The 17211-nt window shown below is 35.1% G+C and overlaps 1 pseudogene; it reads right to left on the bottom strand.

Moving 5' to 3' along the window:
- Positions 1 to 4945: 4945 nt before the first annotated feature.
- LOC112403120 (glutaredoxin-1 pseudogene) lies at positions 4946 to 5266 on the bottom strand (annotated as a pseudogene).
- Positions 5267 to 17211: the final 11945 nt, after the last annotated feature.

Here is a 17211-nt window from a genome sequence, read left to right as displayed (position 1 = left end):
TCTTATTTCATGGTCTTTAAATATACAAAGTTAACTGATTTCTTTAAGGAGGATTTTTGACTCCCCAAAATATCATTAGGCTATGATAATGAAAAACTAAACTTCATTTAAAGCTCCTTGTGACTCCTCAACCCCTTTGGTCTTACTTTTAAAACCTCATACATTTTAAAGTCTAGAAGGAGCTGTAGGCTTAAATTGGGAAAGTCTGACTCGGAGACGGCTAATGTGTGTCTAGAGAGTACACCTTATCTCCCTGTGCCTTTGTCAGACACCCTTGGTGGATCTCAGTACTCTTTCCTTTTGGGTGCAGACTCATATTCAAAATTCTTCAAAACTCACAACTCCAAGCAGCCACCATCGATCATTCTCCAGTGGAAAAGAGGAGGACATTCTTTTGTCATCCAAATTATAGAGAGCTAATCATTCCTTTCTATAGCATGGAATTATGTAATTTACAGTTTGTAGTCACCAGAGTCATGCTGTGGGCAGCATAGGCTGTACTAAGATTACTGATTCTGGTTCAAGGCTACCTGGTTTCAAATCTAAACTCTGACTAGGTTGTGTGACCTTGAGATAACTTCAACTGCAACATTGGGAATAATAATAACACCTACATCATAGGATTGTTGAGGGAACTTTATAAATTTTTAAATAGAGGTAATTATTTCTTATAGTAAGCACTGAATAAGTGTTTGTTAAGTAAGATTATCAGTTCTAGCTGTAAGTCATGACTTTCCTGAAGATAATCACCCTTGGATTGAGGAAAAAACAAGATGATGGATTTTTTTGTCTGTATCATAGAACCCATGTAAATTTATATCTTAAGAAAATACCTTAAAATCTTTTTGCGAACTGAATTCCAAACAAATGTCATCAATGTGCAGGAGTCCAGCTATTTCAGTAAAAGTGATTAAAGGACTGAAGAAACTAATGTTTAAAAATGACACTTGAAAGCTAAATATTTTTGCAAAGAGTTGCATTCAGTGAGTAAATGGACAAAGAAAATATGGCAAGATTGAAGTAAGGAAAAACATCAAATGTCAGGAAAGAAGTACAACTGAATAATTTATTGGGCTATGTAGTTGAACCCACTCCTCAAGCAGGACAGAATCTTCTAGCATTTAGATACATTGTAATGCTGAAGATATAGGAATAATTTGCGAGAAAGATACTTTCCTGTTTGTTAGGATGTGTTCCCTATGTGAGGTGCTCAATAAGTATTTGGATATTTAGTGATTCTTTTGGGGTTCATCATCAGAGTTCATATATGACCTTTGAGCAAAAGTAGACAGATTGGAAAAAAACTAGCAGAGATAGCACTTTGAAAAGGGATTATTTTTTTTTTTCTTATTCAATTTGGTTAAATTTTACTCTGTTAGGGATCCAGGTGCCTAAAAAGGTTACCATAATAGTTATAAGAATTAAAAATGTATATTTTAAAACTCAAGATGAGAATGAAAGCAATATGGAAAGAATAGCTAAGGAAATGAGTTGTAGACCTGCTTTATACTGTCCGGCTTTCAAAGAATTTAAGAAAATATTTAAATAAGCTAGTATGGGAAGCCTTTTCAGTGTATGCCTCTTTAGAATACATAGTCTTACACCTATTATAGATTTTTTTCATCTGTACTGTGGCTTTTTGGGGGCACTTGTTTTTTTAAATAAATGACCACATAATTCAGAAAGTACATTTTACGACTGATTTTAAGACAGGGCCAAATGGCCTTGACCAAGGATTATCTTGAATTCCAAACATGCATTTACACAAGGATTTTTCATTATTTTCACTAATGGTACAGTTAGCCTTTGTAAATGGGTTATTTTTATGGATTTAATATAGTCTTTTAATGTTAGAACTTTTATGTCCTTTAAATCAATTGGCTCTACTTCTACCTGTGAGTGAAAGTCTTCTTTCAGAAGAGAAATAATTCTTCAGCTTGTTAAAAACTCTAGAATATTATAAATTATTGCCCTGACGAAAGCAAGCTGGGTCCCTGTGTTAGTCCAGATCCTTTGAGAAATAGATGGCGAGACAGCATTATACATGTAAGAGATTTCTTAGGGGAAATGCTTGTGAGACAAAATGGGGAAGGAACTAGGAGAAGCTGAGAGAACATTAGACTGTGGTGCAGGTGTGACCTTGTGAAGGAGAGAAATAAAGAAGGAAGTTTCGATGTAAGAGTCTTAAACTGCAGTACTGTTCAGATAGAATTCAGCAAAGCGAATGGGGAGCCCACAAGCCAAACACCCCCATTGGAAGATCCCCCATCTCTTAGGAGTAGATCTGCTTTAGGAGGCTTGCCTTGTTCTATCATTGTCTGGGAGCATCACTGGAAAGGTAACCTTAGTGCAAAAGTGATAATGGATTTCAGAGCATGGCAGCTGGAGCTGTGGGTCAGTTACGCTCCCTCTGGGGGGATTTTTCATGGTCACTGTCATCTTCCAAGGTTAAACATCTCTCCATTGCCAGGGGACAACTAGACTCATTATTTATATCTATTTGCACCTCACACTTATGAAATTTGGACAACTAGCATTTATGAATCAGTTACTTTCTATCAAGCACTTTTGTATATTTAACCCTGTTCACATTTACACTAGATATAAATATGCCTACACTGATGATAAAAAATTGAAACTTAGGGATTCTGTCCTCCTTGGATAATACCTCTGGCTCTTATCTTTCATTTTTTATTAAAAGTTTTCTGTGAATGGTATTTCTGAGATTGCCCTCTCTTATTATCAAGGAAATGATCTCTGTTAATGTGACAATAGGTGTTAACGGGCACACTCCATTTCCTGACAAACTGTTCTTTTATGTCTGAGGCTTTTGTACAGCAGAAGCGCATCCATGATTATTTGTTTTTTGTTTAATGCTCAGTGTATTGAAAATATAAATGTAATAAACAGAGCATTTGAAACCATTTGTAGATTTTAAAAATGGATTGTATATTTTAAATTCCATTAAAATCTTAAACTATTATTATGAAATTATTACAACTGATTCATATACCTTAAACAGAAGGCAAAGGACACTGAAGCAGTTATCACTAAACTAATTACCTCATTTACATTCAAACCAATTCTGTGACTTAATAAATTTTTTATTCTCTATTTGTTTGCATAGCTTTCAAGTATCATAGCTATGCTTACTTTGATATCTTTTAAATATTTTAGTGATATTACCTTCATATAATTCCAGAGTTGTAGTTACCTTATTGACTTAAAGGAATAAAGGATATCTTCTTTAAAGAGTCAGGTTTTGGATTCTTGGTTGGGACCTGGATCTGCCTTGCTTCTCCCAAGGGGATTCAAAATTGAGCCATTGATCTTCAAATGGAGCTTGTTTTTGTAATGTCATTCACTGTTAGGTCAATAATACTTTTTTTTCAAGTTTATGCCTTTGACATAGGTTTTCGTTATTTGCAACCTGCTACCTCCTTTGTTTCATCATTATGATATGTTGACCTTACTAAAAATATATGTGTGGCTTATCAGTTTTTGTGCCATTTAGATTCTTTAAATTTCATAGGATATTAAGGATTGAGTGAGCTGACCTTGCCCTTGTTTATAGTATATTTATTTTATTAATCACCTTCGAACACATGGCTGAAGCCTATTTTGTCATTGGCCTGATTGTCTTGAATACCCCTTTCTTTTTTTCTTCAACTCCTTGTGATGTATGACCAACAGACCTGATCAGTGTTTTCCATTCTTGGTAATCCCTACCCTTTCCAAGACTATCTTATTTATTCACTATTACTTTTACTTCCCTGTGTGACAAACAATGCTGTCTGCCATTTCTTTTTTTTTTTTTTTTAATCCATGGGTACTTTATTAGAGAAGAAATTAACCATTCATACTAGAGACTACAGAAGGAAATTAACTTAATCTTGCAATTCTAGAACAACCTTCACAATAAGGAATTCTCAAGTTTTCATAGAGTGAGGGGGAAAAAAAGGAGAGAGAGAAAATCATTTAGAACAGTGTTTCCCAAATTTGGCTACTTTCACAGACATATTCTTGGATGTTGGAGATACAAGTTTTCTATGTAACATTTAAAATTTTATGTTTTACTTTTGTTTATAGTCTAAACAAACTAATACACACTTTTTCAGGATTCCCTGGACAACCATCTTACATAACAGAGTGTTGCCACGTGATGGTAGCATCTGCATTTATACCTCTGATCCCTGTGGCCCAAAATGAAGACCAACCATGCTTAACTTTTCAGTGGCATCTCTCAGACTGGGTGCTCAGACGCTTCATGGAATTGTTGAATATTTCCTATGAGATCTATGAGTTGTCACAGTTCAGAACACTGGTTCACAGCAGTGATTCTCAAAGTAGGAGGGGGTAGGAGGTGGAGTGGGGATGGTGGCTAGGGAGACACCCTCTGAAAAAGCATATTCAAAATATCTATTGATTTCTTAATACAAATTCTATAAAGTCAAACTCAACAAAATGATCTTTGCACAGTAGCAGAAAACCAACTATAGATTCAACCCAGGGGGTCTGGGATATACTTGGTTGAGAAACACTGGTATTGAGGTAGAGGAGCCCCAGCATGTGGAGAATACATAGTGAGGAACACGTGCCAAAGAAAAGGAACATCTTTTGGGTCAGTGGGTGAATCCTAAGCATATCTTGTCTTGGTCTTTTGGAACTCAAAGGGCCAATCGACAAGAAACCCGAGACATCCATCGAACTTCTCAGGCCTGTTGTTTTGGGCAAGTTGGTCCACTTTTAATACTAAGTCGAAAAAAAAAAAAAAAGCTGTTTTTGCCTCCAACTTTATTTGCATTAACATATTTCAAAATTTTAAGTAAACAGTTGCTGTAGCTGTGTAAACATAGCTCCAGGTCCATCCACCAGGAAGTGCTGTCATTATCTGCAATGCCATCCAGCTCTCAAGGGGGATATCAGCCTGGGGTCTGCTCTATAATTATTGCAGAGCTCTAATTTGCTTTAGCCGTGTCAACAGCTCCCCTTTCTCATGCGTATTTACTAGATCACTGCATCCACCTATGCACTCTTTACCGATGAAGACCCGAGGTACCGTTCTGGCTCCTGTGAGCTGTTGCAAATAATCTTGAATATCGTAGGTGTCACCGTGGGCTGTGATATCGACAAATTCCAAAAGCTCTTGTTTGAAGGACAGTTTGCTGAAGAGCTCCTGGGCCCTTCTGCAGTAGGGGCAGGTGGGTATGATGAACACAACCACCTTCCCAGGCTGGATTTTGCTGTTCACAAATGCTTGAGCCATGGTGACAGGCTGCTATCTCCTGGAGAGGAAACCTCAATTGCTGGTATTGCTCAGGAGTAATGCCTGCCATTTCAGTAAACAAAGAATGTTGTGGCCATAGCTATCGGCCAATGCAGCTGTGCACCTTGAGAGGATTCAGAATGGAGACAGACAGAATATTGATCCTAGATAGTTAAAATGCATACCAAAGGAATGATTTCAGTAAGCCCAGACTCTTGCATTTTCCTATATGTAGAAAAGTAGTAAAATCATTAAGTTGAGATGTCTGTTTTTGTGATTAGCAGTAATCATTTGATGTTTGACTACATTTTTTATTTTCAGCAAAAACTCCTATATATCCTGGTTCCTCCCTTACCTCTTTGGAACAGTTCCTCAGAGCTAGCTGAGAGGCTGTATTCTGGGTTACAGTCCTCAGTAAGGACTGAATAAAACATAATTCTCAACTTTTAGGTTATGAATTTTTTCAGCTGACACCTGGGTTTGTAAAGAGAAGCACATACAAGTCTATAATTTAGAAATATATAATTAACAGAATAAATACATCAAATGTGCATATACACACATGGCTTTCTTTATTAAAATAGTTATCCAAACTTACTTGTCTTTTTTTCTACAACCATTTATCTGTATAATTTATATTAACTTTTCTCATTTGAATCTCACCATGTAATAATGTACTAATGTCATTTTACAGATTCATCTTGTCCCAGAACTTATACTAGAAGGTATATTAGTTATTATTTGGCCAAAGGAATCACTTTTAAGTTGATTTCATTTCCCTTACAGCTGTGACTCTTTCTATTCACTAGTATCACTAGGATATTCTGAAATTGTCAGTTACCCTCAACAGAATTCTTGTTTCTTTTAGTGGAGACTGCTATTAGAGAAAAAATTGACAAAAGAAGGTACACATGAGAGTTAACGAGAACCAAAAATAATGTTTCTACTACTATTGAGCCAATTTTAGGGACAGAACTTGAAAAAGTATCCTATTTATGGTTATGAGTTTTATTGATCTTTTCAATTTAACTTGTTATCATAGCCTGCTTTTTCCATAGTTTTTTCATTCACACTTGATTTGTCCTCTTGGGTAAGGTAGTTGCATTTTATTACAGCCTTCTGCCTTCAATGAAGGCAGAATTCTGATGTTAGGAACTTCAGCAGTAGTGCTTCACACATGCTTCATGAGTTAAATGTCAGCATCATTCAACCATAGATAGTAATTTTAGTATCACTGCAGATTTAATGCACAGGAAGGAATAGCAGCTTCTCATCCCCCCAAAACATGCCATGTTGGTAGCTGTCTACTTCACTGATAAGAGCCCATACTATCAATACAAAGCCAGCACAGTAGGTATCTTAAACATACAGAAGTTTCAAAATTCCTTGATATTGAAGGAAAAGACTTTTTTCATTTTGGAGTCTTGGAACTTAGTGCTTGCACATGAACCTGCTTTCTCCTCTGATTAGTTTTGTTCCTTGGTGAACAACACAGGTTGGAAGTAGAAGATAGAGTGTGTGTGAATGTGGAGACATCTGTGTCTAGAGTCTACTAAAGGATACAGGGAGAGTATAGACATAAATCCTAACTGCAGCTGATGGATTAGTAAGGGGCCAAATAATTGAATGGAGAGGAGTCGGAGAGAAGGAATTGAAGAATAGGTAGATAAATTCAAAAAGAAAAAAAGAGCAGCAATATGGCTGTATAGTCTCTCAAAGCTGGATCACAAAGTTGTAATGAATACATAGCTAAAACAACATGGGATGGCCAAAAGAGCCAAATGATTTCTGTAAATACTTTTCCCAGCATTAAATCTAAAACTTAATTAAGGACCATCAATTTCTTCTAAACAATTACATATACAAGCAGTCCCTGGCTTTCAGACATTCTTAAAACCTACATTTTCATACATCAAACATGGAAAAATCGTTCGTATGCTGAATTTGGACATTTATATGGCAACTGGGAAAAGAACATTTTGAGGTGTTGTGAGGTGCCAGTGCTTGCCAAGCAAATTTGGTCTTTAAGAATTGTTATCTTGTCCACATAGTAGTATTTACATTATTGTTTGAATTTGAAATTTCATTTACCTTTCTTTAGGTTGGAAAAAGGAAAAAATAAAATTGCTAATGATAGTCCTCATGAGAATAGGCCTCATATATGGACTATAATTGGCAGAAGGCTGTTGAGAGAACAGCAAATCTATAGCTTCACTGAAAGCTCAGTGGACCTAAATTAAGAAAGAAAATGATGATGGAAAAACATGAACAAAATGCCAGAAATATATTGTCAAATACTCTGAATAAAATAGATATTTAACTAGGGATTTCATAAATTTTTTTTAGCTTTTTGGGACTGGAGTCACTCTTTTAACATGGGAACTGGTGATTGGACTTTCATATACCTTTTTAAAGATGCTTTTAGCATATTATTTCTGAAAGCAAGGAATTGCCCATACCTGAAAGGGATCTTATAAGCTAGTGGTCCCAAGAAAATGAACATTTTATCACATTTTCTGGCACATAGAATGTGCTCAGTTAATGTTTATTGGAAAAACAAATGAATGAGGTTGCACCATCATTTCTCCTACAAAACACTACAAGTTAAAAATTGAGTAACCAACTAAATTGGGAACCTCATTTTCTTGCTCTCTAACCCAGAAAGTCTGAACCTGTTGTCTAGCAGTTTTAGTTTTGACTTAACCACATCACAGAGCCTCAACTCTCCTCTTAACCATTATTTGTCAGGACAGCTACAGTCAGGCTACATCTTTTCCTATATTGACTCTCATCATGTATTCAACTTGCATTTGAAAAATGTATACAATGACATAAATAACCAGGTATTTCTCCCCTTTAGGAGAGAATCTGAATAAGCCTCTAATCTTACTTATCATTTTAGCCATGGAGTTGGGAAGTCATATTCTTTAAGACATAAGTCTTCTCTGTTAGTTAACACAGCTTGAGGTAAATAACCAGAGTCAATAGGAAACAATTTAGAAAGTTTAGGTTCTTAGGGAGCCCTTCTCTTTGGAGGACTCTCAGAATAGGATAAAAGCCATCTTTATCATTTTCCTTTTTCTTATTTTGTTAGAAATTTTTACATATTTGGATTAGTCACACTCAGAGATGACATACACTACTGATTATTTATTAGTACAAGTAGTGGAAACATGAGATCTTAAATTCTTGTATTTTCACAGTGGCAACAAAATTAAGCAATGCTTGTTACAAATATATTTATAGAGGGGCAGTACTTTAATGGAATTACATTTGTGTTTGTATCCAGTGACAAATTATTTTCACTCTTCATTTCTTTTTTTCTTTGTTTGTTCCAGGAAATAACTTTCTGTGAAATGATTTAGGTTGATATATATCAAAGTATCAACAAGTCCATCTACTCTGCAAGCCCTGTGTTACCTAAAGACAATTCCTTAGCGATGAGAGCTGGAGGAGAAATAAATTATTTAGTGTGTTGGCAGAAACTTAGTCATAATTGAACTATTTGGTGATTGAAACTATCTAGTAAGAAACATGACTCAACTTCTAGACATGTTATAGTTTCACTTATTTGCTTGTTCAATTATAAATTATTTTTTATTTAGTTGTGTCGCCCACCTATCTACTTATTAATTTTTGTAGAATATCAAAATTGGATTGTTTGCTTCAAGTATGAAAGTAAGATGAAAAATAGAACAAATTAGGGAGCTGAAACTGACCCAGAGAGTTTAAGTGGTTTATCTAAAGATGCACAGACATTTCATGGCTGACTTCGGTTTATTTGACTCTCAGGCTGACCCATTATATAATACCACACTACAGAGGGCAGGGTCACAACAACGTGTAGGAGGGTAAAAGGGAGAGTAACATTTTATGCTTTAAGTTTTAGTTTCACCAGGAATGTCTCCTCAAGGCAAAACAGAAGAGACATAAATAGCATAAACTTTGGAGAAGGACAGACCCTGGCTCTGACTGGGTAAACTAAAATTTTAGTCTTTTGGATTCTGCAAGCTGGTAAAATAATTTCTTCCTGAATTTTTTTTTCACCATCTGACACCAAAGCCTTTACCCAGTTGATTATTCAGTCTTTGCTTCTTGCTTGGGAATTGTCTCTTGGATACAGAATGGCCTTCCAGCCCATTAGGCAGCACTGGTGGTGTCGCAGTCGTACCCTGATCACGTGTTTGTAGAACAATGATGCTGAAGTTCCTTCCTGAAATTTTTGAAGAGCTTTGTTTAGTTATTTATTCAACAAATCATTATGAACACCTACTATTTGCAAGACATTGTACCAACAATTGCAAGTAGAGTATTCTAAATATGAGTGAGACATGATCACTGTACAGGATCACCTCATCTAGTACACTTTTTTGTTTTTCACAGTTAATTCCATATTTAACTAGTTGCTATAAAGTTATTGGTAAAAGAAATAGTGTGATTTGGGGCCAGCAAATGTATTTGAAATAAAGAAAGATAAATTTGAAAGGAATATAGAAATTAGTAACGAAAGTTTTAAATTATTTAAAACGATTAAACAGATTAAAACTGTACTGAGTGTGTTTATATTTATCATACAAAATTGAACATGTCTAAACCACAATATGTTTTATCTGCAATTTAGATTATGTTTATTAGGTGGAGTCTAAGTAGGCAAGTAAAGGGAATCATTTGAAAATTGATGCATGTAATGCCCAAGATGTTTTTATAAAAAGCAGCATGTTATGGTTTGAAGTCTAAGTTTTCCACAGAAGTAGAGTTTGCAATGAATGTTTTTGGTGAAAATGCTATTACAGGTGAAAATCACTTGCTTATTTTAGAGCTCCTTCTTTAAAATGTGTCATTATTAAAGTCTCTTGGTACATATTCAAATATTTAAAGGAAAAAATAATCTGCAGTGCACCTGGCTGTATATAATTGTCCTTGATTCTAATAGCAAAATTAGCAGAATTGCTCTTTAAAGACGTTCACATTATAGTCACTGATCTTCTTGCTATTAATAGTTTTAAGCAGCTATATAGCACTTTTATGGTGGCCTGCTTAAAAATACATATTTGAAAGTTGCATATGTTTTACATTATGAATTAGAAAGACTTGTAGAATTAGATATTCACCTCCATCCTCCCTTAGTCATTATATACCATACAAAGCTCCTTCCTCCTATAAAGCTGTAGCAAGCTCTGAGGCTAATATATTCTTGTTTGGGTAAAAGTAAATGTGTAAAGACATGCTAGTAGTAATATAGTTAAGATTCTGATATATTTTCACTTCTCTTGGGAAAAAAATTATTCCCAAGATGGGTACTTCCACACGCCTCCCAATGGCTGGCTAGTTTTCTCATCTCTGTTTTACTTCTGAGTTGAATAATGGTAATGTGTGGTGGAGGTGCAGCAGGAGCAGGATGGATAACAAATTAGAAGGTGAAGCAGGTGGTAGCCAGCGTAACTATGTAAAGTAAGGGTGAGGAGTAGGGAGCATCGGGTGTCACCTCTCAATTTGTCCACAGGACCCTGATAGCAATATGTTCCCATAGCATCTAGTTTTATTATTCAGATATAATTGAGTTATAACAGTTTGTAAGTTTAGGGTGTACAAGAAGTTAATATGATGCATTTATATATGGCAAAATGATCACCACCATAGCATTAGTTCATACCTCCAACCTGTCACATAATTACAATTTCTTTCTTTTTTTTGGTGAAAACATTTAAAACTTACTCTCTTAGCAACTTGCAAGTATATAATACAGTATTAAAGATTAATAAAGATTATTAACTTTAATCTCCATGCTATACATTAGATCGCCAAAACTTATTCATCTTCTGAATGGAAATTTGAATCCTTTGATCAATATTATCTCCATTTCCCATATTCCTTAGCCCTGGTAATCACCACTGTATTTTGTTTCTATGAGTTTGGCTTTTTAAGATTCCATATGTGATACATACAAGTATTTGTCTTTCTCTATCTGACTTAGTTCACTTAGCATAATGCCTTCAAGTTTCATCCATGTTGTTGCAAATGGCAGAAATACCTTCTTTCTCATGGCTGAATAATATCCCAGTGGTGTGTGTGTGTGTGTATTTACTCATATCTTCTTCATTCATTCATCTACTGATGGATACTTAGGATGTTTCCATGTCTTGGCTATTTTGCAATGAGCATGGGAGTGCAGATATCTGTCCTAGATAGTGATTTCGTTTCCTTTGGATATATACCCAGAAGTGGGATTGCTGTTATAATGTCCATATTACCCAAAGTCATCTATAGATTCAATGTAATCCTTATCAAAATGGCATTTTTCATAGAAATAGAAAAGGCAGTCCTAAAATTTGTGAGGAATTCCAAAAGCCAAAACAATCCTGAGAAAGAACAAAGCCAGAGGCCTCACACTTCCTGATTTCAAACCTTATTAAAAAGCTATAGTAATCAAAACAGTAACATACTGGCATAAAAATGGACCCATAGACCAATGAACCATAATAAAGAGCCCAGAAATAAATACCATATGTATGATAAGCTAATATTTGACAAGGCAGTCAATAATATGCAAGGGGGAAAGAATAGTCTCTTCAATAAATGGTGTCGAAGGAAAACTGGATAACCTACTTTATACCACTCACAAAATATTAACTTGAAATGGATTAAACAATTAAACATAAAACCTGAAACCATAAAACATATGGGGAAAAACTACTTGACATTGCTCATTGCAATGATTTTTTGAATATGACCAAAAGCACAAGCAACAAAGGCAAAAATAAACTAGTGGGACTACATCAAACTAAAAGTTTCTGCACAGCAAAGGAAACACCAACAAAATAAAAAGGCAACCTATGGAAAGGGAAATAAATATTTACAAATTGTATATCTGATAAGGGATTAATATCCACAATATGCAAGGAACTTATAAAATTCAATAGCAAAAAACCAAATAATTTGATTAAAAAATGGTAGAGAAACTGAAGAGACATTTTTCCAAAGAAGACATACAAATGATCAACAGGTATATGAAAAGATACTCAGTATCATTAATCATCTGGAAAATGCAAAAGGCAACCATGATGAGGTATCACCTCACATCTGTTAGAATGGTTACATCAGAAAGACAAGAAATAACAAGTGTTGGTGAGGATGTGGAGAAAGGGAACATTCGTGGGAATGTAAATTGATGCAGCCACTGTGGGAAATGGTATGGAGTTTCTTCAAAAAAGTTTTAAAAAGCACCCAGTTTTACATGTTGTGAAAAGAACAGTAATTTGTCAATAATCTTGTACCCTTTGAAATTTTTGTCCTGTAACTTGAAGAGCTCTTATCAAACCATTTCATGCACTGTTCAGATTATCCTGACAGATATGGCACAATGAACTCTATTACCTGGAAGATAATCAAAAGAACTAGAAGACCATCTGGTGATCTCTGTTATTTCAACTAACTAGTTATTTGACAGTTCAGTTCACCAGTCAGAACCATTTGGCCATTAACTAAGTTTACTGCTGTGAGGAAGTCATTCATCTTCTTTTGGCCTCAGTTTTCTTTTCTGTTAAATGACGGCTTTGTATTTTAGTTCAAATGTTTTTTAAAATACCTTCAAGATCCCAGATTATATGGATGCTTTTTTTCCTTGCAAGTTTCCAAGAACCTTCTCTCCTTAGCCCAGACTTGGTGGAGACTATTGCTGGGTTAGTGGCATTGTATCTTCAGTGATTCTTTTTTAAAATACAGAATTCTAGAGATTCTTAACCGGTAGGTATAGAGCAAGACTATTTGAAATAGCCCCACTATATTAAGATATATTTAAAAATAGTACTCCAAGTGAGTGTGAGACATATCTGAATTTGGGAAATAACTGAACCATTATAAGTTGTGCCATGCATTTGCCAGACCTGAGTGATGTCACAGCAGCCTCCCTGAACCGACAGGGCTGCAGAGAATGCTTTGGAGAGTTATGTGTAAGCAGTTCAACTTATCCTAGGGCCTTCAAGTATTCAACTAGCAAATTCACATTATATCATTTTTTAAAAGGCAAGTATATTCCCCACATGACTTAACTAGCTTAAATATCAATCCAGGTTTGAAAAAGGAATCAATTATATGACTGTAGCTTTAAGGTTGGAGAAATAGAGTGGTAGCTGGTAATTTAACATCCGAGGAGACTAAATGGGTTAGAGCTGATTTAAAATCGGCAAAGCCAGCAGGGACAGATGGCTTCAGCACCACATTTTATGTGTTTTTAAGGGGAAAAATGTTCTATATCTACATGAGACATTTTAATTTTCTTTTCAAAATGCAGAGCTACTGCCTAAAACATAATGACACATTCCAGAACATCATAGACGTGTTAGTCCCCAAGAAATGAGATTCATTCTTTATCTATGGGACAAATACAGGCCCAGCAGCTACAAGTCAAACTTTCCCCAAGGTCCCATTAACATCCTTCAAAACAAACTTGAAGAAGTGAAAGCACATTTCACTTTTGTGATAATTTAAATCAAACTTCACTTCTAGAATGCTCAACAAGAACCGGGTGAGGGAGAATTTGTGTGTGTGTGTGTGTGTGTGTGTGTGATGAGAGTGTTTCCAAACGAGATCACATTTGTGGTTACCAGAAGTGGGGAGAGGGGGAAGGAGAAGTTGGATGAAGGTGGTCAAAAGGTACAAACTTCTAGTTATAAATAAGTACTAGGGATGTAATGTACAACATGATAAATATAATCAACACTGCTCTATATTACATATGAAAGTTTTTAAGAGAGTAAATCTTGAGTTCTCATCACAAGAAAAAAATTTTTTTCTGTCTTTAAAATTTTGTATCTATATGAGATGATGGATGTTCACTAAATTTATTGTGATAATCATTTCATGATATCTGTAAGTCAAATCATTATGCTATACACCTTAAACTTATACAGTGCTGTATGTCAATTATATCTCAATAAAACTGGAAGAAATAATACAAATAAATAAGTGAAATATTTTAGAAAGAAAAAATATTTACTTGGAAATGAACAAATCTTCCTTCAAGGGGCTCTGCCCTCAGTAATTATAAACGGAAAGTCCTGACCTGCTTTAGAGGGTCCTGACTCTCCTTAACTTAAAATACTAGTAATTATTTAAAAATTAAAAAATACCCTAATTTTCACTAACACAATTATATTTATAATGTGTTTTAAGAAATATTTGATATTTTAGTGTTATTCTTGAAAAGAACACTTTAACTCCTGTCTAAACCTTATTTTCTCTTTCTGAGTCTAAACTTTTTCAACTATTTCTTTAACAACATTCTCTCTGTCTTCAGCTCTCTTCTCTACCTGATTTGTCACCAGTGGCCCCTTAATTGAAAAGTCTGCAGAATGCCTTAGGTTCTCGTATTAATGTGGCCTCTCACAGTATTCAATGATGCAACCAAGCCTTTGTTCCTAAAAGTTTCTCCTCCCTTGACATTTCTTCAATGACTCTTTCCATTCCTCTCTGAATGAAACTCTTCAATTTCATTTTTTTCTTTTTCTCTATTCATTCTTTAGAGCTGATCTCTCCTAAGTTTGACTTTCATTTCTCACATCATATATTCCCCCTGAACAATCTTATCTGCCCTCATGGTTTCAGATATAGCTTATAAGCAGAAAATTTTCAAGTTGGTAGTATTGGCTTCAGGGAACCTATTTTTGTCCTGAGTGTACTAGAACATTCCACTGGAACATTCCACATGGAAATCCTATATTACTTCATTCTTCACATGTCTGAAAGTAAAATTGCTTCTTTTCCATAAATCTGCTTCTTTTTTCATTCCTTATTTTTGCCTATAGGACCATCATCTTCTTATCCCACTCCCCAGTCTTCCTCCATCTTACCATGGTATCATTAGCTACCAAGATTCTGGAGCGAAAAATTAAGGTCACATCTTTTCTGTCCTGAGTTCATCAGTAAGGGCTACCTTGGAAAAAATAATCTAAATATTGCCACTTCTCTCTACATTCGCAACTAACACCTGAGAAACTTAAGTCTAGAGCTTAGAACCAATTGAGGCATAAAGTGTAGGAGATAATCCAATGGAAATAAAGATATTTTTATTACTCCTAATGCAGTTTGAAAATCTTGGCTTAGACACAGAGCAAAAATTAATATCTCTAAAGTTTCCCCCAAGTTTAAGACTTTGTCACAAACAATTTGAATTAAGTCTCTTTCTCACATCTTCCTCCCATCTTTAAAGGACAGAATGGAGAGAGACAGAGAGATAGAGATAAAGAGAGAGAGAGATCAAGTATGTACACATAACTCTTTACAACACTATCTCAATTCATTTCTCTGCAAGGGCAGGGACTAGTGTTGCTTGTTCAGCTGGGCATTTCTAGCATCTTAAAGAATGCCGTATATATTGATAGCTGATAAGTATGTTGAATGAATGAAAAAGAATGTATGAAATTTCATATGTTTCTTTGACTGGACCTAATTGTTTGCTGATCTTGATGCTCTATTACATATTTTTTAGTATTACTATTAAAATAGTTTTCTTTCTATATAACCATAATTTCCTTTTTACATGTATGTCTCCCCAACTATTGTGACTTGAATATTGTGTTCCCTCAAATTCATATGTTAAAGCCCTAACCCCCAAACTGATGGTATGAGGAAGTGGGGCCTTTAAGAGGTAATTAGGTTTAGACTGAGTCATGAGGGTGCAGCCCTCACGATGGGGTTATTGCCCTTATAAAAAGAGACCAGAGAGCTTGCTCTCTTGTGCTTTCTGCCATGTGAAGACACAGCAAGAAGATGGCCATCTGCAAACCAGGAGGAGGGCCCTCACCAGTCATCTAATCTGTCAGCACCTTGATCTTGGCCTTCTCAACTCCCAGAACTGTGAGAAATCAATGCTTGCTTAAGCCACTTGATCTGTGGTACTTGTTATAGTAGCCTAAACAGACTAAGACACTGAATAAACTGAAGCTATGTTAGAGTATGCCCAGCGTCACTCATCTTGCTTTGCTGGAGGCCTGGTCAGTTCTTGGCATACATCCATTTTTTCACTTACCTCTTCTTCATTCAAAAGGTGTTCTTCATTCACAGTGCCTGCCATGTTACAGGCAATACTTTATGCTCTGGAATATAAAAGTAGCTAAGGAACAATCTCCGAATTTGGCAAGCATATAGACTAATAGAGGAATTAGTCTATAGGTAAATAACTAAAAACTCTTCTGCTATGAGAGAAGATTGTGGATGGCACTACAAAGTAGGGAATGTGTTCAATTTGTGTTTGTTGAGTTAAAACAGATGAATAAATAGCATTTTCTAAATATTTTGTTTCATTGTTAGCTTATTTTTATAATAAAAATATATCTTACTTTTACATATGAAAATATATTGAGTAACTGCATGGAAATCTTTAGACATACTAATTCTAACTTTTGCCCAAGTTAGGCACTATAATTCAGATATCTAACTCTTTTAACTTTTTTGCAATGAAATAAAAAATAATAATTTAATATTTTATGTCTTATTATGCGTCTCATGCTGCTGTACTGTCTTCCCAGCCCTCATTTTATTTGAAAAAAGAAGCCATGTCTTGACAAATGATTTGATAGTTTGCTCAATTTTGGTCTATAGAATCATTTAAATTCAAAATGTCTTTGAACTAGATACTTGTTAGTATTCTTCCAAATCTGAGATTCTATGACTCTAAGATATACAGAGAAACTTTTAGACCAGGTTAATAGTACATAGTAGGAATTGGTGCAGTGATTCTTTTTTTCGGTATTTTTCTGTTTCTTGGTTCTTACAGTTACTATGCTCCTTTGATATTGACCTCTTTCCAGCTGAAATAAAAGCTGCCTGTTCAACAATGATCCTATCAAAATTGTACATGTAGTGTTTTCCCTTATGGCCTCCCAGCTGTAGAAGTATGTGGACCCCTTTTTAGGCAAATGTTGCTGCCAGTGCACTGTAAATGCTCT

This window comes from Neophocaena asiaeorientalis, unplaced genomic scaffold (assembly GCF_003031525.2).
Source record: "Neophocaena asiaeorientalis asiaeorientalis breed wild unplaced genomic scaffold, Neophocaena_asiaeorientalis_V1.1 scaffold414, whole genome shotgun sequence".
Taxonomy (NCBI): Eukaryota; Metazoa; Chordata; class Mammalia; order Artiodactyla; family Phocoenidae; genus Neophocaena; species Neophocaena asiaeorientalis.
Note: the sequence above shows the minus strand (reverse complement) of the source record. Positions and strands in the feature narration are given on the sequence as shown.